This window comes from Silurus aristotelis (genome assembly GCF_946808225.1).
Source record: "Silurus aristotelis genome assembly, chromosome: 1".
Lineage (NCBI taxonomy): Eukaryota > Metazoa > Chordata > Actinopteri > Siluriformes > Siluridae > Silurus > Silurus aristotelis.
The window spans coordinates 37,637,355-37,660,045 of record NC_139574.1 but is presented as its reverse complement, the minus strand read 5'-3'; the positions used below and the strand labels follow the sequence as shown (position 1 = coordinate 37,660,045).

Here is a 22,691-nt window from a genome sequence, read left to right as displayed (position 1 = left end):
TAACCTGTAATAGTGCCTTATCAATTTTGCTGACCCTGCTGTAAGTTTGTTACTGTTCACTTTTCAGGATATGAGAGAGAGAGAGAGAGAGAGAGAGAGAGAGAGAGAGAGAGAGAGAGAGAGGGTTCGGCATCACTAAAATGAATATGGAGAATATTCATATATATATATATATATATATATATATATATATATATATATATATATATATATATATATATATATATATATATATATATATATCCTTTTTATGCTGATGATACCCAGCTATATATTTCATCCAAACCAGGCGATACAGCTCAATTAGCTCGCATAACTGAGTGTGTTGAAGAAATAAGAGATTGGATGACCCATAACTTTCTGCTATTAAATTCTGATAAAACGGAGATTTCGCTCATCGGCCCAAAAAATAGTACACAGAAGCTCCAGCATCTCAGCCTGCATTTAGACGGTTGTTCTGTAACTACTAGTTCAACGGTAAAAGACCTGGGAGTTATTTTAGACAGCAACTTATCTTTTAAAAATCACATCAATCAAGTTACAAAAACAGCCTTCTTTCACCTTAGAAATATTTCTAAGCTAAGAAATATCTTATCTATATCTGATGCAGAGAAGCTCGTCCATGCGTTTATGACCTCTAGAATAGACTACTGTAATGCATTACTAGGTGGATGTCCTGCATCATTAATAAACAAGCTTCAGTTAGTTCAGAATGCGGCAGCAAGAGTTCTTACTAGGTCAAGAAAATACGATCATATAACCCCAATCTTATCGTCCCTACATTGGCTTCCTATTAAGTTTCGAATAGACTACAAACTACTGCTACTCACTTATAAAGCACTAAATGGTTTAAATGGTCTTTTAACACGCTACAATCCGTCACGCTCCCTAAGATCTCAAAACTCTGGGCTTCTAGTAGTTCCTAGAATAGCAAAGTCCACCAAAGGCGGTAGAGCATTTTCACATTTAGCTCCTAAACTCTGGAATAGTCTTCCTGACAGTGTTCGGGGTTCAGATACACTCTCCCAGTTTAAGTGTAGATTAAAAACATATCTTTTTAGCAAAGCCTACACATAACACACATCACATCACAACCTTGTGCTCCAGAATATATGATTACATGCACATTATCAACTTGTGCTGTTAATATCATGAACAGCAGCTACACTAATTCCTCTCCACTGCTTCTCTTTCTCTCCCCATCCCGAGGCATCCTGAGGTTTGGCCAGCTCCAGTCACGTCCCACCTCGTGAAGATTATGGACCTATGGATGATCATGGAGAAGTAGATGCCGAGTGTTTAAAGGCCCTGGCATGGAGAAGCTGATGCTGGATCTATGATGATCACAAATTGTTCTGTATTGTTGAAAGATTTATGACTAAACTCTTGATGTCACCCATATGAGGATGGGTTCCCCTTTGAGTCTGGTTCCTCTCAAGGTTTCTTCCTCATATCATCTAAGGGAGTTTTTCCTTGCCACTGTCGCCACGGCTTGCTCATCAGGGACAAACGCACACCATTCACCTTCACTGTTGTTTTCTGTAAAGCTGCTTTGAGACAATGTCTGTTGTGAAAAGCGCTATACAAATAAACTTGACTTGACTTGACTTGACTTTTGGGAATCGCGTTTTCACATACCTCGTCCCGTCCTCGATGTTGGTGCCCGGATACACTCTTCTTTTTATCTTGGATATTGTGAAAAATCCCCATCCCTCCAATTTATTTATAATTTCATTGTCAGCGATGTAGACAGGCAGATGTAGACAAACGAGAACACATAGTCTCTATTTTGCAGTCTATTTACCTTACAGTTGGTTACATGGATTACCAGACCCTCCAAGAGATACTCAGTGTCCTCTTCTTGTTCCAGGGTGACCTCATAGTCCTTGTTTTGTTTGGGTCGCACAGCGAGAATCTTCCCGTCACCAATCCTCTCTATTATTGCTTTTATCAGGTCAGATACCCTCATATCGTTTAAATGTCCCGCCTCCACCATCACTGTCGCTTCCTTCAGGTATTTAAATCATTCTTTTACATTTCCCATCAAAATCCTCTAATTCTTTACAGTATAGAAACAGGTATAAAAACCCCTCGGCATCATCATTACATACTTTGCATGAAGCGGACAGTTCCATTCCAATTCTGTTTAAAATTGCATCTGTAAAAATAGCCTTATGTCTGATAAAATATTCTGAGTTCTGCAACTTTGTCTGTATAAGTTTCCCCTTCATATTCGTCTATATGCTGTCTTCTTTTAAATATATAAACGTGCGCAACCAATATTCATTTGCAACAGGCCTCCTAAAAACAGCATCTCTAAAAAGCCAATACATCATTTTCACAGAAAATGTTTTAAAAGCAAACAATTTTTCCCCAAGAGTCACATTCACATCTTTTTCTTCTTGGCCCTCTTCCATGTTTTTAATTCTTTTTTAGCCATTCTTGAGGTATAGAGTTCTTGATTACATCATATTTATTTTCTATTTCTTGTCTGCTAAAATCCTCCTTTGCCTCATCCATTATGTCCACAATGTATTGTGTTGGTAAAAACCCCTCTTTGAATTCATATAAAACATCTTACTTTCATAATACCCACATCCCACCATTTCTTAGAGAATATCTCTTTCCCCTGATTTAAAATGCCTGTGTTTAAGAATAAAGGCTGTTTTTAAAATATTCTCTCTTCCTTGTGGATTAAAATGTACATGGTTAAAAATGTGCCTCAACAGTTCTTTATAAAAGTCTGGCAACCCCTCAGTCATCCAATTCTTTGTTTTCATCCGCAGTATGTTGTCTCCAAGATTGAAGTTATACTTATTCAAGAAAAAAAACATTGTTGCTTTCAATGCCGCCTTTTTTTCTTCATCCATGTATTTTTTTTTTTATACCATTTTCACCCTCAGACTGTTTTTTCTTTGTTCCACATCCATTAACCCTAGTCCTCCCTTCTCTATTGCTCCTATTAAGGTGTTGTGTGCAATCCTTGCAGGCTTCCCTTCCTATAGAAAATCTAAAAAACATTTTTTCAGCCTTTTTTCTGCCCACAACGGCATAGATGATGTGTATAAAATGTACCATAGTTTAGAAATCATTAAGATGTTAAGAAACCAAAACTTTCCCTTTTAGTGTTAATGTTCTCATTTTCCAAAATGTCAACTTCCTTTCTATTCCTCCTAATATTTCCTCCCACATTGTTTCTTCTGCTTTCTTTTCATCCCGCCCCATTAAAACTCCTAAAATCTTTATTTCTTTTGCTTCCATAAAAGTAAAATGCTCAGTTAAAACCGCCGCCCTTCCGAATCTCTCATATACCGTTTTATCCTCATTTTTTTTTGGCTCCTGATCCCCTACAGAACGTTTGTATGATTTGCATTGCTTTTTTCACCCTCTCCAGATCTTTGACCAATAGCGTTGTGTCATCCGCATACTGAAATATTTTATTCTTTTCTCCCTCGATGCCTAATCCTTTTATTCCTTGCTCTTGTTTTATAGTCAGTCCTAAAGGTTCCACAATTAGAGAATATAAAAGTGCTGACAGCGGGCATCCTTGTCTTATTGATCTGGTTATTTTAAAACACTGTTAAAAACCCATTGCATTTCATTTTTGTTACGGCACCTTTGTATAAGATCCTAATCCATTTGAAAAAATGTTCTTCAAACCCAAACCTCTTTAAAACGTCAAATAAAAAACTATGTTCCACCCTGTCACATGCTTTCTCAAAGTCTAAACTGATAATAAAACCATCTTTATTCTGCTCATGCATGTATCTTATCGTATCTTTTATACTAATTGTTGTGTCTGCTATATCTCTACCCTTTACACCGTACACTTGGTTAGTTTTAATTATGCTCGGCATTACTTCCTTAAGTCTGTTGGCTAAGATTTTGGATAAAATCTTAAAATCAGTATTCAGCATAGCGATTGGTCTGCAGTTCTTAAGATCTGTTTTCTCCCCTTTTTTCTTGTATATCAATTTTATTAAGCCCATTCCCATTCTTGATTCAACTCTTCTTTCCTAAGAAATATCCACATATACTTCTTGAAAGTTCTTGAATAACTATATATACACTTTAATTATACACAGATTTAGCCACACAGTTGCAACATTTTGGGCAATTCCTGGAACCAGATCCTGTTCAAATGAGAAATCATTCTCAGCTATCATGATAACAAAACAAGTGTTCAAGCCAGTGATGTCAAATGGACTATTTTTGTTTAAAGACATGTTTAAGCATTTGGATGAGTCTTTATTATTACCGTGAAATTTTGCCAACATTTTCAGTATCAAACAACAACAGAAGCCCAAAATTCTTTACTTTAACTTGAGTAAAAAAGTATAGTCAGAAATTAAACTTTTACCAGAGACTTTTAAAACATGAATATCTGTACTTCTACTTAAGTGAAGGATGTGTGTACTTTTGCTGCCTCTGGATAGATTAATTAGATAGATAATCGATAAGAAAAATGAGCAGGTATATAGGCATTCAGACAGAAAAACTTGAGTCTGGCACCTTAGACCGCTCAGCGGTCTAAGGTGCCAGACTCAAGATTTTAAGCCTTCCTTGAAACTGGGTGTTCTGGTCTCTACCTGGAGACGTGGGTTCAAATCCCACCTCCAAATCAAAAATCAAATCAAATCAAATTTTATTCATCACATACACATACATACAGGGTACGACATGCAGTGAAATGATTTATACGACGGTCCGGATATAAAGATATAAAAGATATACAAAGATCTATAAATGTAAATATACAAAAAATGGCAGTAACCAGTGAACATTAAACAGTAAACAATGTGTAACAGAGTGTAAACAGTAGACAATTTTAGTGGTGGGTTGTCCATAAAGTGTCCGTGTGCGGTATGGTGTGGTGTAAAGGTCCGTAAAGTGTCCGTGTGCAGTATGGTGTGGTATAAAAATTTAATTAAATATAAAGTGCACTGTGCTGTGCAAGTCCAGAGATTAAAGTGTCGTGGTGCGAAAGGTGAGATATGTACAGAAGTATATGTGCTGCTGTAGCAAGCGACAGTGATTTTATTTTCATCAGAAATACTAAAAAATATAATTTTTCCTTTGTCTTTCAAAGACCTACAGAGGAAACAAGTAGATGTTTATCTAATAGTGGGAAAGACAGACATGGATGGATGGATAGATAGACAGACAGACAGACAAGCTGTCAGATAGGCATTCAGAAAAAAATATAAGACAGACTAATATTTAAAAAGGTACCAGACTCAAGGTTCAATACCTTCCAGGAAACTGAGTGTTCTGTGTTCATGTCCACATGGAGGCATGGGTTAAAATCCCACTTCTGACAGTAACTTTATTTTCATTAGAAATCAAAACGAAAATATAAAATTAACTATTCTGTTTTAATTAACTATTCAAACAAGACATGCAGAATAAAGAAGTAGATGGTTACCTAATAGTGGGAAAGACAGACAGACAGAAAAATCTGTTAATACAGACATTTATATAAATTAGATAGAGCAATAGATCGATAGGAAAGATGAGCAGGCATATATATGCATTCAGACAGAAAAACAGATACGACTGATAAAGATAGATAAGAAACACACAAATAGAAGGATAAATAAAATGTAAAAATAGTTTTATCAGCCACTGAGGGGATAAGAAACACATGTGTGTATGTCAGGATGGCCGAGCGGTCTAAGGCGCCAGACTCAAGGTTCTATACCTTCCAAATATGCGGATCACGAATCAGAATTTCATACCGGATCGGTCGATTCCCGGGTTACCAACGACCACCACAGGTATCGTTATCCAACAGGCTACCGGTGGAAATTGGGCTACTGTTGGCCGAAGGAGGAGAAGGAGAGGAGGAAGACGTCTACAGAGACAACAGGAAAAGGAGAAGTGTAGGAGAGTGGAGGTTCGGGTTGGTACTTTAAAAGTTGGTACTATGACTGGTAAAGGGAGAGAGATAGCTGATATGATGGAGAGGAGAAAGGTAGATATGTTTACGGCTGAGGAAAAAAATATTTTGCAGTGTGTTTGTGCTTTAAGTGCTTTGGGACTCATGTGTCCAGTTGGTCATGTGACCAGAGTGATGCGTACAGAATCATAATTCTACTATCTCCTTGACAACCGCCAAACAAACAAACAAACAAACAAACAAACAAACAAACAAACAGCAGCAAGAAGCAGCAGCGATTAGCAGCAACTAAGAAAAATTACAACTTCTCTTCTATTGAACATTTCTTCATACAGGTACCTGGTAAGTCATCTAAATAATTATGGTAGAATATTGTAGATTTTATTAACACACAGGAACATGCAATAAAGGACCCGGAGTGTGGGTGAATGTGGGGTTTATATCTGCGGTGTGATGAGTGAGTGAATATGCCTCAGGTGTTCTCAATGAAGCCCGATGCGAGGAGCTCCATGTGGGCGGGGCACGCATGAGAGAAGGAGCAGGGCATTCCCCGAAGCACCGAGGCATGACAGCCACCAAAGGCGGCGTAGAAGGGGGATTCCTGACAATTTAGTAGAAGACTCGAAAAGTACAAAGTCATTATTTAGCGACATTAGTATGGGTAACGAGCCGGCTAGCTAAGCTTAGCTTTTATACTTTAGCTTTTTATATTAATCCATCAAATGTACCTAATAATTAGTATATAACCTATTAGATACAATGAAGTAGATAAATTTAACCTCTTCTTCTTCTTCTTCTTCTTTCGGCTGCTCCCATTAGGGGTCGCCACAGCGGATCATCCGTCTCCATACCACCCTGTCCTCTATATCTGCCTCTTTTACACCAACTACCTGCATGTCTTCCCTCACCACATCCATGAACCTCCTCCTTGGCCTTCCTCTTTTCCTCCTACCTGGTGGCTCCAACTTCAGCATTTTTCTACCAATATAATTCATGTCCCTTCTCTGCACATGTCCAAACCATCTCAATCTCGCCTCCCTCACCTTGTCACCAAAACATCCTACATGTGCTGTCCCTCTAATAAACTCATTTCTAATCTTGTCCATCCTCGTCACTCCCAACGAAAACCTCAACATCTTCAGCTCTGCTACCTCCAGCTCCACCTCCTGTTTTTTACTCAATGCCACTGTCTCTAATCCATACAACATCGCAGGTCTCACCACAGTCCTATAAACTTTCCCTTTCATTCTTGCAGATACTCTTCTATCACAAATCACTCCTGTCACTCTTCTCCACCCACTCCACCCTGCCTGCACTCTTTTCTTTACTTCCCTAACACACTCTCCATTACTTTGCACTGTTGACCCCAGGTACCTGAACTCCTCCACCTTCTCCACCTCTTCTCCCTGCAACCGCATCACTCCACTGCCCTCCCTCTCATTCACACACATGTACTCTGTCTTACTCCTACTGACTTTCATTCCCCTTCTCTCCAGCGCATATCTCAACCTCTCCAGGCTCTTCTCAACCTGCTCTCTACTCTCACCACAAATCACAATATCATCTGCAAACATCATAGTCCAGGGAGACTCCTGTCTGACCTCGTCCGTCAACCTGTCCATCACCACTGCAAACAGGAAAGGGCTCAGGGCCGATCCTTGATGCAGTCCAACCTTCACCCTGAACCAGTCTGTCGTACCTACTGCACACTTTACTGCCGTCACACTGTCCTCATACATGTCCTGCACCACCCTCACATACTTCTCTGACACACCTGACTTCCTCATACAATACCACAACTCCTCTCTCGGCACCCTGTCGTACGCTTTCTCTAAATCCACAAATACACAATGCAGCTCCTTCTGTCCTTCTCTATACTTCTCCATCAACATCCTTAAAGCAAATAAGGCATCTGTGGTGCTCTTCCTCGGCATGAAACCATACTGTTGCTCACAGATGGTCACCTCTTCTCTCAGCCTGGCTTCCACTACTCTTTCCCATAACTTCATGGTGTGACTGATCAACTTAATTCCCCTGTAGTTACTGCAGGTCTGCACATCTCCCTTATGCTTAAAGATCGGTACCAGCACACTCCTTCTCCATTCCTCAGGCATCCTCTCCCCTTCCAGAATCCTGTTAAACAATCTGGTTAAAAACTCCACTGCCATCTCTCCTAAACATTTCCACGCTTCTACCGGTATGTCATCTGGTCCAACCGACTTTCCATTCTTCATCCTCTTAATCGCTGCTCTCACTTCCTCCTTACTAATCCTATCTACATCCTGCTTCACCAACTCCACATCCTCCAACCTTCTCTCTCTCTGATTTTCCTCATTCATCAGCTGCTCAAAATACTCCCTCTATCTTCTCAACACACTCTCCTCACTAGTCAACACATTTCCCTCTCCATCCTTTATTGCTCTAACTTGCAGTACATCCTTCCCAGCTCGGTCCCTCTGCTTGGCCAATCGGTATAAATCCTTTTCTCCTTCCTTAGTGTCCAACCTCTTATACAGTTCCTCATATGCCTTTTCCTTGGCTTTCGCCACATCCCTTTTAACCTGCTGCCGCATCTCCTTGTACTCCTGCCTACTCTTCTCATCACTCTGTCGATCCCACTTCTGTTTTGCCAATCTCTTTCCCCTAATGCTCTCCTGCACTTCCTCATTCCACCACCACGTCTCCTTGTCTTGCTTTCTATTTCCAGATGTCACACCAAGTACTTTTCTAGCTGCCTCCCTCATCACTCCTGCAGTAGTTGCCCAATCATCCGGCACCTCTTCACCACCACCAAGCCCCTGTCTGACCTCTTCCCTGAACCTCACACTACACTCTTCCTCCTTCAGTTTCCACCATCTTATTCTTCTTTCAAACCTTACTTTCCTCCTCTTCTTCTTCGCCTCCAAAACCATCCTACAGACCACCATCCGATGCTGTCTAGCTACACTGTCCCCTGCCAACACCTTACAGTCTCCAATCTCCTTCAGGTTGCATCTCCTACACAGAAGATAATCCACCTGTGTGCACCTTCCTCCACTCTTATACGTCACCCTATGATCCTCCTTCTTCTTAAAATACGTGTTCACCACTGCCATTTCCATCCTTTTAGCAAAATCTACCACCATCTGCCCTTCCACATTCCTCTCCTTAAAACCATACCTACCCATCACCTCCTCATCACCTCTGTTCCCTTCACCTACATGCCCATTAAAGTCTGCCCCAATCACCAATCGTTCTTTCCTAGGTACACCATCTACCACTTCATCTAATTCACTCCAGAATCTTTCTTTCTCCTCCATCTCACAGCCAACTTGTGGAGCATAGGCACTGATGACATTTATCATCATCCCTTCAACTTCCACCTTCAAGATCATCACCCTATCAGAAACTCTCTTCACCTCCACTACACTCTTACTGTATGCTTCCTTCAGAATCACCCCTACACCATTTCTCTTCCCATCCACACCATGATAAAACAGTTTAAACCCACCTCCAATGTTCCTGGCCTTACTCCCTTTCCACTTGGTCTCCTGAACACACAACACATCTACCTTTCTCCTCTCCATCATATCAGCTATCTCTCTCCCTTTACCCGTCATAGTACCAACATTTAAAGTACCAACCCGAACCTCTACTCTCCTACACTGCTCCTTTTCCTGCCGTCTCTGTAGACGCCTTCCTCCTCTCCTTCTCCTCCTTCGGCCAACATTAGCCCAATTTCCACCGGTACCCTGTCGGCTAACGATACCTGTGGCGGTCGTTGTTAACCCGGGCCTCGACCGATCCGGTATGAAATTCTCATTTGTGATCCGCATATTTGATTTGGCACATGTTTTACGCTGGATGCCCTTCCTAACGCAACCCTCCCCATTTACCCGGGCTTGGGACCGGCACTAAGAGTACACTGGCTTGTGCCCCCCTAATGGCTGGGTTAGATAAATTTAACCTATTTAGCCCATATTTTAATCAAACTCATGTAACCTGTTTACTCCAAGTATAATTAACATAATATTCTAATAAATAGAGTAGAATAGGTCAGACTGGGACTACAATTTTAATAATCCTTGCAGCCGTGGCATGTTTTATCTGTTTTGGAATTCCTTGCCATTGTTTAGACAATACGTACAGCTCCCTGTGTATAAAATTACAGGTGAAGAGTCTTCTACAGAAAACATCTCCACAGATATTGATCAAAACATCTATGTGGATTTGGACCGAGGGATTATGGCCCTAGTCAATGAGAAAAAATGACTGTAACAAACGTTTCCTTATAACTAAAAGCACTAAACCCTTTCTACACTTCAATTCTGATCCTTTGATTATATCGTAATGTGAATATCGTGCGCTCTGTTTTGAGCTTTAATATTGCATATTCAGTCCTCAGACATACATTAACTACAGACTTCGGCTCTGTTCAGATGTTTTGTGAGAGCTGTGCATATGGGGTCGGAGTTTGTTCTAAAACAGAGAAGTATCTTTCTTACTTACTTACTTGGTCTGATATAATTCTGTGAATCAAACAGATCATTCTTGTACTTAGGAATAAAAGATTGGTAATTGGGGTGGATTTTAATGGGCATGTAGGTGAAGGGAACGTGCAAAAGTGCATTTTAATTTCAGCCTGTTCTTGCACAGTGAAAGGAAACCTGATGTATCGACTACCCACCTTAATAATAACAGGGGCAGATACCAGACCTATAGCATGAGATTTAATAGAATTATATTATATCCAATGAAGGTCTTTGTGAAAAAGTTGATTATGTATAATATTTATATAAAGTCTTTCCCTGTCTGCCATTTCCCACTAGAAACAACCTGTCATTAACCCCAGAGTGGTGAGGACATGTATTTGGATGGGGATGCATGGTTCTGGCATGTTGCCCTCTAAAGTACTGGACCCAATTCAGCACATAGATCCAGGAGCACAGCTGTAGGAATCTAAATCAGCTTATTAGCCAGTCATCATCATGGTTCCTGGAGACTCTTTCTCTCCTTAATCTTCTATTGGCGTAATCCTCCAGCAGTGCCATTATGCAGCATTACACACGGGAGTCACCACAGCATTTATATGTTTACAGTAATTACACTGATCATTACACTATCATCTCCTCCTCCTGCACTCCCGTGGTGGATGATGTGATGGTGAGACGCCGCTGATTACATATTTAGAGTGAATTTTTATTAAAATTTGAGTTGGATTTTATAAGAAGGTGTTTATGAACCAACTATCACTCAGTACAAACCCAAATAACCTGCTGGATGTCATCTTCATTATCACAATACTTAAAACAAAACATCTACAGTACATGATTCAGGGCCATTTTTCGATATTTATATGTTAAGGTAATTTTGTATTATTTATATTAGGAGTCTTTAAAGACTGCATATGTTTAAAAAATGACCATGTTACTGTATGTACAATGATACTAATTGTGTTCACGTATTACAAACACTTTATTAGGAACACCTATATATTCATATACACTGTGTGTGTGTGTGTGTGTGTGTGTGTGTGTGTGTGTGTGTGTGTGTGTGTGTGTGTGTGTTGCTGATTTTTTCATTCTCATCACTTTCATTATTTTAGATCAAACATGTGCCCTACTACTATCAGGAAAAATACAATGTCCTAGCAGGAAAAAACACAAAAAACAAAGTGTCCGAAAACTTACGACCACCAGGCTGAAATAGTCCACGCAGAAACAAAACAAAGTAAGAACAGGAGCTTTGAGGGTTGGGATTTGGACTGTAGTTTATGTTAACAGTCTGCTACACTGACTCAGGACTACAGTTTGTATCTGATCATCACTTCACCTCAACATCATTTAGCTGTAATAAATGGACATTCAGTGAAACCCAGATGAGGACGGGTTCCCTCTTGAGTCTGGTTCCTCTCAAGGTTCCTCCCTATGCCGTCTCGGGGAGGTTTTTCTTGCCGCAGTCGCCGCAGGCTTGTTCATCAGAGACAAACTTACACATAAAGAACGTCATATTCCTTTTTATCACAACATTATCTGTGTGAGAAATGCTCTATTTGTGTGTAATATATGTAATCTGCGCAGAGAGAGAGGGAGAGGGGAGAGGGGAGAGGGGAGAGGGGACGTCAGAGGAGGAGCTTGGGCGTGTTTGTGTGACATCACAGTAGGACACGTCTTTATAAGTCAGAACATGTCTTTGTTTCTCATTTCTCAGAGACGAAATCTAAGCAGATTGCTGAACAGAAGGAGAAGCTGGAACACATGGAGAAAGTAGTAACAGAGTTCGATGCACTTATCAATCTGATGATGAAGAAAAGCGCAATAGAGAAAGAACAGAACAACATTCTGGTACAGATGGTGCAGGAGCTGGAGGCTACTTTGGCTTCTGAGCAAAGGCACCGGGAACCGGACATAAAGGAGAGAAACTCCACACACCTCCAGAGCTGGGTGAGAAAACAAAAACAACTAGGGGAACATGTTGCTCAGTTTGAGGCCACTTTGGAACAGACCACCATGAAGCTCCAGCCTTTCCAGCATCATTTAAATAAAGTGAAGAATAGTGCAGAGCATAAGAGAGATCATTTGATTAGAGACAGAGAACGACTGGAGGAACATGTTGCTCAGCTAGAGGCCACTTTGGAAATTGAAAAAAAAAAAAGGGAGGATGAAAGAGTGAAGGCCAAACTAGACATGGAGGAAAAGAACATCTTACAGCTCCAAACCATCAGAGCGCTCCAGGATTCACTGAATCATTGTGAGGAAGAGAAGAATAGTGCAGAGCAAGAGAGAGAGATCATTTGATGAAAGACAGAGAGCGGCTGGAGGAACGTGTTGCTCAGTTGGAGGCCACTTTGTTAAATAAGACAAAGAAATGGGAGGATGAAAGAGAGAAGGCCAAAAGAGAGATGGAGGAGAGGAACACCTTACACCTCAAATCTACCAAAAAGCTTCAGGATTCCCTGAATTTCTGTAAAGAAGAGAAGAAGAGAGCAGATCATGAGATTGATAATTTGATGAGACTTATAGTCAATAATATGAAGCAGAGTGATTTTCTGTAGCTTGTAGATCGTCTCGTCTTTTGAGCATTTTTGTATCTACAGATTTGAAACTTTTATTGTACATTCAGTGTGTGTTTGTGGGGAAAAAGCAATGTTGCAGATCGTTTCTCCTCCAGTCCTTCCAGAGTCTGAAGCGGTGGGTGGACAGGAGGCTCCCGGTGAGGAGAGTAACGGCGAGGGATCCTCAGCAGCTGCACAGCGTTCGGCTCCAAGCGTCACCTTGTGTGCATAATACGTCTAGAAATGCTCGAGTGCTCACTGAAGCCCCCTGCAGCTACAGCGAGACACAATAAACACTATTAACATCATTTCAGATGAGCTTCAGCAGATGAGAGAAGTGATGCAAGAAATTACACAACTATTAAAAGATGTAGTTGAACCTAAAGACCTGCACAGGACTTATTTTTCAGTCCCACTCCCTCAAAATATGTTATTTTCTCCAGCTACTCTGCTTTCTTTGTTTTACTTGCTTCCTTTTTTAATATTATAATAATAATAATAATAAAAAATGGAAAATAAACAGACGTTTTCTTTTATTTAAATTTTGACTTTTTGTGTAAATAATGAAAATGGACATGAATAAAAAACTTTTCAGAACCTGGAACATCAACTAAAATAATATATATAAAAAAAACACGCCAAGGTTTTTACTTGTATGTTCCTTTCTTTAATAATGAAGTAATTTCTGTACCACTCAGCGATTCTCCTCTGTCTTGCACTTCAGACATTTTGCCTCAGTGTGCTCTAGTAGTCTAGTAGTGTTTTTAGTCTTTTTTATTATAAAAAAAAAACAACTTAAAGACCATTTTGCAGGAGTCTTCCAAATGATTTAATTCTTCCAAAACCCACACAATCGAGTATTTTAACGATCGCACCCGTATTCACCAATTAAATCTTAGAAATCTAATTTATTTCTACTGCATAAAGTCTTAAACTTTAACACCACAATCCTGGATCCTGAACTTCCTTCAATAGTTGTGTCGATCATTGGTAACCCGAATCTCGACCGATCCGGTATGAATTGGAACGATATGGTTACTTTATATTTACTTTTTGTTTTTTAAAGGACTCATCGTAAAAACTTTGTCTGTTTATGCACATTGGACGTCAGCTTTTTGCAGCAACAGGTTCCATAGTTTAACGGTCATCACATCTACTTTACTCTCAGGAGGTCCTGCGTTCGACCTCCAGTGGAGCCATGCCCTCTGCTAATTTGGAATTCCTATAGTCCATTTCTGTTACAAGCACAATGCAGAAACACGAAAAGCTGTTTATTTATTACCAGGATTGAGTAACAATTTGTGACAAATACATAAACCTCATTCATGTTTGCTAGCTGCATGGTTCCACTGGGGGTCACAGAAGGACCTTCTGCGTGTAAAGCAGATGTGATGATCACTACCCTATGGATCCACATAATCACCTGCACAGCATGGCAGAGAAACAGTCTATGAGACATGAACTCCTGCAGTCTCTCTGTCGGGGTTATGTAGCCTTATGTGAACAGTGAGGAGACTCTCATAAAGCTCATGCCCTCGCCTACAGACTTCTTAAAGAAGGTGAGATTATATTGAAATTTCATTACATATTTGCTAAAAATTATTCAGACAATGATACAAAGAAGCAAAATGTGTCTTGTTCTTGGTTTTGTATTTCTTTCTATACAGTGTATTTTAAGTCTGTGGTATAGTTTTGTTTCCTTTGCAGACTTTCCTGAAGCCCCTAAATTAATAATGGTCATAGTGACATTGGTAACCAGTGTTGGGGGTAACTCGTTACAAGTAACGTGCCTTACGTAATAATATTACTTTTCTGGAGTAACGAGTAAAGTAGCGCGTAACTTTATAAATTTACACACTAATATTACTTTTTTTAAAAAGTAATGCGGGTTACTTTTCAGTTCAATTATTTTGCATTAAAATGAACGTAATCTCGTAGAATTGCGCACCCCTACGTGCGAGCCGTGGGAACAGAAGCTGGTCAGAAGAGATGTTGGGTATTTGTAACTCGAAGTGGCTAATTTGGTAATGTTTGTTTATAAATTGGCTTATATACCAAAAAAAAGCAAAAGTTGATGTAAAATTCCCTTTGAAAGTGTAGTACAGTGTAATTCATCGTGATACCGCTAGAAGGAGCTAAAGTTTAGTAGAACATTACTGCCATCTACTGGACATCGAACACTTTTAAAAATAAAGTGGAAGAATAAACAGTACTGTATGATAAAGAAGTGTTTAAATAAAGACATTTATGTGCAGAAAGACCAGATGTAATTATTCTTGCTGTTTGTGTTTAATTTATGACCCAGACAGCACCTATATTTTATAGTTTAACTGGTAACAATTTAAAATAAGGTTACGAATGTGTCATGTTCTGGTGTTACATTAAACTCGCTCCCAATGGGGAGGGACAGTTCCGCTTATTCGTCACCCCGTGACATCCTCCCCCACCAATCCGTTCTAGTCCCTAGAACAAGGCCCAGGGACCCAGTCTCCATATCTCACAAGGGGCTGCCCTCTGTTGTCCCGTTGGGAACGTCTTGGTGGAACCACTGCTCAACCTACTAAGGGTGGCCTAGGTGTCACCGGGACAGTCGGAGCTTCTACCATGGGCTTTGGATAGTTCGGACAGGGGCGGATTAAATTCCGATGTATCACCCGCTCTGGGCCTGACTTTCCCTCAGGGCGGATGGTATAAACCGGCAGGTCGGGACGTTGTTGACTTTGTACCACATAAGGCAGGGCCTCCCACCGATCACTCAGTTTGCCCTTTCCTTGGCGTCGATTGTCCCATACCAAAACTCTCTCCCCGGGCAATAACGGAGCCTCTCGGGCCGTCCGGTCATACAGCCGCTGGTTCTTAGCAGAGGCTATGTTGATTTGATCAGTGACCCGTTCGTACGCCGAGTGGAGTCGCTGATGATGTCTGCCTACCCAATCCGTCAGACTCAGATCTTCTCCAACCCCAGCTGTTCCAAGTAGTAGATCTGTGGGGAGACGCACATGTCTCCCAAACATCAGGTACGTTGGAGCATAACCAGTGGTGCTATGCACACTATTGTTGTAGGCCTGTACCAGCGCGGGAAGACTATCGACCCAATTACTCTGACGATCCGTATCCAACGTCCCCAATAGGCCCAGCAACGTCTGGTTGAACCGCTCACACCCTCCGTTTCCCTGGGGGTGATATGGCGTGGTATGCGTCTTTTTACACCCATAGAGCTGGCACAACTCCCGTACAACCTTAGATTCGAAGTTTGGCCCTTGATCCGAGTGAAGAGTCTCCGGACACCCAAACGGCTGGAATACGATCTTCCACAGGGCATTTGCAGTAGTGGTGGCAGTCTGGTCTAAGGTAGGAATGGCCCAAGCATATTTTGTGAACAGGTCAGTTACCACTAGAATGTTCTGGAAGCGATCCATCGGTCGACCCAACGTCAAGTAATCCATGGCCACAATGTGCAAAGGGGCCCTGGCTCGTATGGGGACCAATGGGGCTCGCACCCCTTTCCTCGTCTTAAAGAGCGTGCAGCGTGGGCATTTCTAGATGAACAAGGTCACAGACGCCTTCATCCCTGGCCAATAGAAATTTCTCCGCAACAAAGACACCGTCCTCCCTTTCCCTTGATGTCCTAACTGGGTATGGTAAGCCCGTAAAAGGGCTTGAACCTGCCCTTCAGGTACCACCACCTGGCCTACAGTTTCACCCAGCACCGGGTCTCGGATGGATCGGCAAACCACCCCCTCTCTCAGATAGAGCCTCTCCCACTGCCCAAGGAGTTTCTTCACTACCCATGTCTGGGCTCGACGCTCCACATGGGAGGGCTGGGTAAAGTCTGCATATGCCAAGATCGGAGCCTGTAATAGCTCCTGCTTGAGCCTCTGAAAGGCCACGTCACATGTGGAATCCCAAGCAACAGGAGGGGACCCACGACCGCGGGGACGGCCTGAACCCGCCAGAAGCTGATTTAACGGTTTGGCGATCTCGGAGAAGTCTTTAATAAATCGCCGATAATACCCTACGAAGCCCAGGAAGGATCTCACTTGCCGCACTCCATCCTTAGACAGCTGATACTTCTCCAGAGGCACCCACGCAGTGGCCCAGAAATTTCACTTCCTTGCGAAACAGTTGGCATTTGTCCGGCTGTAGCTTCAGTCCGTACTTCTCCATCGCCTGGAACACCTGTTCTAAATGTTGGAGATGGGATTCAAAGTCCGGGGAGTAAACAATGACATCGTCTAGGTATACTAACGTAGTGTCCACCAGCTGGCCGCCCACCTTCGAGGAGTCTTCGAACTACCCTCCTTCGAGGAGTCCATGGGCCGATCCACTCGCGTCAGGGCCACCTCGACCACTGTAGAGTTTACTTGACAGAAGTTAACTCCTCCACCATCCCTCACCTGCTGGGGGCCCACCGAGGTCACTCGGGCCAATCGTTGATGGCGATACAAGTTAACCGGATAAGGATGTACATTCCGTATCCTCACGACGACTCGGCCCCGCCGAACAGCGGCCAAACCTCGAGCCACCTCCACCACTTGACAATCCAAATGGGGCTCCACGAGCAATTTCACGAGCAATTTGGAGACGGATCATGCGGAGACCAATTTCTCCTGGGTCTCCGGGAGGGCCCCGTCCGTCAGAGCTTGTATGGCGTCTCCGCATGATCCGTCTCCAAAGCCAGGGCCTCCCTTCGCAAATCCTCGAACGTCAGCTCAGGATCTCGGCGGAGCTGTACACGCAAGCTCTGACGGACGGGGCCCTCCCGGAGACCCAGGAGAAATTGGTCTCGCAACAAGGTCTCTTCACCACCCAGGCCATGGTCACGCCTCTCTTTCAGCCTAGTAAACTGCTCCCGCAATCGTAGAGCAAAGGCCCGTAAGGTTTGCTTGGGTCCTTGTTTGCAGTTAAAGAACTGAGTCCGGAGGACCGCCACTGGAGTGGCATCACGATACTGCCCGGTCAAGAAGTTATACACAGCTTGGGTCGTAGCTCGAGTCGCTTCTGGTGCGGCCTGCACTTCTCTCCTGGCTTCTCCTTCAAGTGAATTCAAAACGAACTGTAACCTCTGTGGGGCACTAAATCCCTGGAGTCCCGCCAGATACTCAACCTGAGCCTTCCACTCCGATAAGCTCAATTCCGACCTGGGTCCTCCATATCGTTGGGCCCAAGGGGCTCCCATAAAGATGGGCATAACTTGGGGCCGGGCCACAGGCAATTCTTCGTCTGCCATAAGGGATCTCTGGTCACTCAACTCGAGGTGGAGTCCTGCCGACTACGCCAAATCTGTCACAGGCCGGGATGGCCTTCCCTCCCCTTCACAACGTACCACCTCGAGGAGTTACCCAGAGACACCAACAGACCAGACAAGGTAATTAACATCAAAAACTTGTATTTTATTTAGTTAAAATAAGTCCAATCTCAAACTAAAATCCACCGACTGATCCTCCTCTCTCCTCTATCGGGTTGCGTGGGAAGTTCGCACAACGATCCCTATTCAGACGGACAGAAGCAAACGATGGAGCAGACACTGGTAAGGGTTCAGACAACAGTTCCTCTTCGGCCGGAAGTAAGTAATGGAACAAGCACCGATAAGGATTCGCACAGCAACTCCTCTTCGGCCAAAGATGAGTAATGGAGCAGACACAGGTAAGGATCCACCCAGCGGCTCCTCTTCAACTGGAGATAGGGGTTGCGCCAGGCACTGGTAGGAAATTGACAACAAGGGAAAGGGTTACTCTTCTCACAGGACAGCATCAATCATTTGAGTGTCACCTCTTTTTGGGATAGGGGGGAAGGATCGGGCAGGGGGTCATCTGACGCAATAAAATAGTCCGTCGTAGATGGCACCCGGGGAGCTCTCTCGTTCCCTCCACAGGACGCACCCGCTAGCTGGGGGCCACTCCCCTTCCACAAGCCGACGGCCGTTGAAATACAGCGACGGACAGTAACTTCCTCACAGAACAGTGATGGACGCCTCCACTGGCAGAGGACAATTTCTCTACATTCACAGGACAACCGTGGTGAGTACAGGATTTGACAATCAACAACTAGATCTTCTTACCACAGAGCAGTAGTGGCAGCATCCAATGGCAGAGGACAGTTTCTCTATGTTTACAGAACAACCGTGGTAAATACAGGATTTGACAATCAATAACTAGATTTTCTTACCACAGGGCAGTGATGGCAGCATGCAATAGCAGAGGGCAATTTCTCTATGTTCACAGAACCACAGTGGTGAGTACAGGTTTCAATGGTCAACAACTGGGTCTTCTTTCCACAGGGCAGTAGTAGCAACATTCAATGGCGAAGGACAGTTTCTCTAGATTCACAGAACAACAGTGGTGAGTACAGGATTTGACAATCAATAACTAGATCTTCTTACCACAGAGCAGTGATGGCAGCATTCAATGGCAGAGGGCAGCTTCTCTATGTTCACAGAACCACAGTGGTGAGTACAGGTTTCAACAGTCCACAGCTGGGTCTTCTTTCCACAGGACAGTAGTGGCAGCATCCAATGGCAGAGGACAGTTTCTCTATGTTCTCAGAACAACCGTGGTAAGTACAGGATTTGACAATCAACAACTAGATTTTCTTACCACAGGGCAGTGATGGCAGCATGCAATAGCAGAGGGCAATTTCTCTATGTTCACAGAACCACAGTGGTGAGTACAGGTTTCAACGGTCAACAACTGGGTCTTCTTTTCACAGGGCAGTAGTAGCAACATTCAATGGCGAAGGACAGTTTCTCTAGGTTTACAGAACAACAGTGGTGAGTACAGGATTTGACAATCAATAACTAGATCTTCTTACCACAGAGCAGTGATGGCAGCATTCAATGGCGAAGGACAGTTTCTCTAGGTTCACAGAACAACAGTGGTGAGTACAGAATTCGACAGTCAACAACTGGGTCTTCTTACCACAGAACAGCGATGCATAGATCTCTCATAAATCCTCTTCAACTCAGACAGAATAGAGCTGCATTCCTGTACAGCATATGCTCAGCACACAGCAGTTAATTAATTTCAGTTTGACCTTCAGAACCCACAAGTAGCCAAGTGGGGAACGGGCAGACACAAAATTACAGTTTCCACACCAGTGCACAATTCAGTCACTTCAAATGATCACACGTGTTCACTTCACATTAGGCACTGCAACTCACATCAACTCACAGTGAATAGGGTCTCTTCTCGTGGTCCCGGCCGACTCTCTCCGCTCAACTGACAAACTATGCATCCAAGCTGTGTAGGTGGTCGACTATGGGAACACAACTGACATTGAAAGGCTTCAAAACAGAACTCACTGAACGCCGGGGCGGCTTCACCACATCATAGCGGGTAGCGGGCACTACAGGCATTAACTTCCTAATAGGACTGGCAGATAACACTTATCTGTTCGATGAGATAACGCAGTTCAATCATACCACTGCTCTCCAGCTCTTCCTTCTCTGCATACAGTCTTTCCCGTCCTTTAACGATCTGCCCTCTCGTGTACTGCTCGATGGGATCAACAGATTAACAACCAAAGATTTCCTCCAGTCTGCATCAACCCCAAAGATTTCGCTCCAAAGTTTTCTTCTCCTGCTGCACATCAACCGGATCCTTTTATAATCCCCCTCACAAATCCATATCCCTCGTGGCCCAATCTCTGCTCATTGCCCAGCTGCCACTCATTCCCTCATTAGCAAGCTCCGTCAGCCTGTTTACACGGAAAAACCCGGAACCGTTCTGGTGTTACATTAAACTCGCTCCCACCGGAAACAAGATTGGGAAGGGACAGTTTCGCTTATTCGTCACCCCGTGACGAATGTTTGAACACAATGATTATTGGTGAATGGGCTGTGAGGGAAGTGGCACCAAGTAAAATCTTGCCCAGGGCAGAAAATTGACCAGGGCCGGCCCTGTGCAGGATGGAGGGAGTGTGTTGAACTGTTGGAGCCGGTGTAGAGGATGGAGGGAGGGTGGAATTTAAGTGGACAAGAAATATGAGTCAGTTCATGTCACACAGATTTTTATTTTATTTTATAACACAGCAAAAAAAACAAAGCCGACCAACGATCAAAAACAACTCGACATTGGACGACCGCCGACTTTAAGTTCTTATCCTTTATTCTTATTTTAGCCTTTTATATTTCATTGGTTAAATATGATTCTACTTTTGGAGAGAGAATGAAAAGAACATTTGGGGAGAAAATCAGTAACTTTTTTGAACTGCGTTGTTAGAGAGTCTTCAACCAGCTGTAGTTTAGGTTACAGGTAGTCACGGAGACCAAAACCTGTTAACAAGCACACTGATTGGAGAGGCTTGTGTTATTAAATAAATATATAATTGAAGCAATTTTCTGTATCATTTCTTATGAATTAACTGTTAGATTTTATGAGATGAAGGGGGGATGATAATTGGCCAAACATATCAGACAATAGAAATCAGCAACATATATTGGTCATCCTAAATCAGTCGACCTCTAGGTGTGAGTTTAAATGATATGCTCAGTTGTATGAATGAGATAATTGTAGTCTCTCTGCCCCTCTTAGTGATGATGAACTCGCACCGTATCACATCTGCTGATCAGCTGAAACAGAAGGCGACTCGTCCCTGCTAAGTCAGAGACTGTCTGGACGGTGAGACGCCACTATGCGTTAATATTATAATAATTACACTGATCTATTAGAGACGCTTATCAGAAAAGTCCAAATCAAATCCACTCACAAGTGCAGCAGATTCATGTGATATGAAATAATGTCCTAACGGCAGCAGCATTATACAGTCATATATATATTTCTATAAAAGAGGTCTGATACGGATTTCAGTCATTAAGAAGAACATCTTCAGAGGGGTTTTTTCTCTCATCCTGGTATCATTAGTGTAGATAAACATAGGTTGTGTTTAATTGACAGCCCTGATGAAGTCTGATGACCTAAAGAGGGTGGAACTGAGACTTCAGGCAGCAGACGGACTTCTGAGGAGGAACATCAGCACCACACGAGAGGTTAGAGGTCACCCAACCTGTAATTAATCCTGGAGGAATTAATTGTGATTAGAGAGATTGCAATTTAAATGTGTTAACGCAGCTGTGTGTGTGTGTGTGTGTGTGTGTGTGTGTGTGTGTGTGTGTGTGTGTGTGTGTGTGTGTGTGTCTCAGGTGTGTGTACAGTTCAGTGAAATGCTGATACACCTTCAGGACAGACTTATGGCTTCAACCCACGCGCACACACACACACACACACACACACACACACACACACACACATATATATATTTATATTTACTGTATATGTAGAGATCATCAGTTGTTTGTACAGGATGAAGGCACTATAAAATTCTAATCACAGTCAATCACAATCTATATATCTATTATTTTTATATTTTCCATGAAGTGAATACAAGGAGGAGAAGAAACAAGAAAAGCAAATAAAGATTAATAATATTTATACAGAATTAAGCAAAAACGCATGCCCGACCCTGCCACTAGAGGGCAGTGTGAGACTGACTTGAGGATGTGATCTGTGTGTTACAATTCATCTGTTTCTATAACCAACTGCAGTTATGATAATAATAATAATAATTATAAGTATTTTGGGGGCTGTTATGAATTGTTCAAATCTTTCCGCTACCTCTTCTTTATTAGTGTAGTTACTGATAGAAAAAGTGAAAAGCTTTTTAAAACAACTTTCATGCAAAAAATCTTGTAGCTCAGTTAGATGAGATTTGCCTCTGGTTTGAGATTTTACTTGACTTATGTTTTTGCTGAACTTTTTCTCC

At 42.5% G+C, this 22,691-nt stretch overlaps 2 protein-coding genes across 4 annotated transcripts in view; one reads left to right on the top strand and one right to left on the bottom strand.

The window, feature by feature from the left end:
• The window catches only part of LOC310724284 (uncharacterized protein), a 699,798-nt gene that overhangs the window by 223,134 nt on the left and 453,973 nt on the right, over positions 1-22,691 (bottom strand). The window lies entirely within an intron of this gene.
• LOC310724379 (uncharacterized protein) overlaps positions 1-22,691 on the top strand; it is a 134,002-nt gene that overhangs the window by 68,200 nt on the left and 43,111 nt on the right. The window lies entirely within an intron of this gene.